General features: G+C 38.1%; 1 protein-coding gene across 1 annotated transcript in view; it reads left to right on the forward strand.

The window, feature by feature from the left end:
* The window catches only part of LOC107739028 (cAMP-responsive element modulator-like), an 11,732-nt gene that overhangs the window by 2,541 nt on the left and 7,142 nt on the right, over positions 1–2,049 (forward strand). The window lies entirely within an intron of this gene.

Genomic DNA, 2,049 nt, shown 5'->3' on the forward strand with positions numbered 1-2,049 from the left:
GTCTGAATACTTTCCGTACCCACTGTATATATATATATATACACATATGTGTGTATATTTATATATATACACACACAATACCGTGAAAAGGCTTTTGCCCCCTTCCTGTTTTTTAAATTTTTTGCATATTTGTCACACTTAAAAGATTCAGATCATCAAACCAATTTTAATATTACGCAAAGATAATGCAAGTAAATACAAAATGCAGTTTTTAAAATGATAATTTCATTTATTAAGGGAAAAAAGCTGTCCAAACCTACCTGGCCCTACGTGAAAAATTATTTGCCCCTCCTCTTAAATCATGAAAGAACTATGATTAACCACATCATTTTAGAAAGCTGAGTTAAATTTCACTAGCCACACGCAGGCCTGATTACTGCCAGACCTGTTGAATCAAGAAATCACTTAAATAGAACCTGTCTGACAAAGTGAAGCATGCTTAAAGAACAACACATCATGCCGCGATCTAAAGAAATTCAAGAACAGATGAGAAACAAAATAGTTGACATGTATCAGCCTGGAAAGGGTTATGAAGCCATTTCTAAGGCTTTGGGACTCCAGCGAACCACGGTCAGAGCCATTATCCACAAATGGAGAAAACTTGGAACAGTGGCGAACCTTCCCAGGAGTGGCCGGCCTACCAAAATTACCCCAAGAGCGCAACGACGACTCATCCAGGAGGTCATAAAAGAACCCAGAACAACAGCTAAAGAACTGCAGGCCTCACTTGCCTCAATTAAGGTCAGTGTTCATGATTCAACAATAAGAAAGAGACTGGGCAAAAACAGCATCCATGGGAGAGTTCCAAGGCAAAAGCCATTGCTGACCAAAAAGAACACAAAGGCTTGTCTCACATTTGCCAAAAAATATCTTGTTTATCCCCAAGACTTTTGGGCAAATATTCTGTGGACTGATGAGACAAAAGTTGAACTTTTTGGAAGGTGTGTGTCCCGTTACATCTGGCGTAAAACCAACACAGCATTTCATAAAAAGAACATCATACCAACAGTCAAACATGGTGGTGGTAGTGTGATGGTCTGGGGCTGCTTTGCAGCTTCAGGACCTGGATGACTTGCCATAATTGATGGAACCATGAATTCTGCTCTCTATCAGAAAATCCTGAAGGAGAATGTCCGGCCGTCAGTTTGTGACCTCAAGCTCAAGCGCACTTGGTTTATGCAGCAGGACAATGATCCAAAACACACCAGCAAGTCCACCTTTGAATGGCTCAAGAAAAACAAAATTAAGGTTTTGGAATGGCCAAGTCAAAGTCCAGACTTAAATCCGATTGAGATGCTGTGGCATGACCTTAAACAGTCCATTCATGCTCAAAAACCCTCCAATGTGGCTGAATGAAAACAATTCTGCAAAGAAGAGTGGGCCAAAATTCCTGTGAAAGACTCATTGCCATTTATCGCAAACGCTTGATTGCAGTTGTTGCTGCAAAGGGTGGCACAACCAGTTATTAGATTTAGGGGGCAATTACTTTTTCACGTAGTGCCAGGCAGGTTTGGACAGCTTTTTTCCCTTAATAAATGAAATCATAATTTCAAAACTGCAGTTTGTATTTACTCAGGTTATCTTTGTGTAATATTAAAATTTGTTTGATGATCTGAATCTTTTAAGTGTGACAAATATGCAAACAATTAAAAAAACAGGAAGGGGGCAAAAACTTTTTCACACCACTGTAAATGTTTTTTAAAGTCAGTTCTGATGGTTTTCTCCTTTTGAATTAAAGTGCTACATATGTTACACTGATTTGATACGTGTTATTATGAAGTAGTCATTTCATTAACAGTAAATAGACAGTCGTGCCAGCTACTGTCCTCGAAAACTGACATTTTCTAAAAACCAAGGTCCCTAAACTACTGTTCTATTTAGTCTGATGTTATTCCAGTTCTTTTCCAAATAAAGGAATGATTAGTTCTCTGCTGACGGAATACGGCATGATTCTTGTGTGGGTTCAGATGCAAGAGAAAATATTCACATGTAAAAATGTGTATATACCTGTTTATGGTTATTTAACCCTATATATATATATATATATAT

The sequence above is a fragment of the Sinocyclocheilus rhinocerous genome, unplaced genomic scaffold, assembly GCF_001515625.1.
Source record: "Sinocyclocheilus rhinocerous isolate Xijiao unplaced genomic scaffold, SAMN03320098_v1.1 scaffold1697, whole genome shotgun sequence".
NCBI lineage: Eukaryota > Metazoa > Chordata > Actinopteri > Cypriniformes > Cyprinidae > Sinocyclocheilus > Sinocyclocheilus rhinocerous.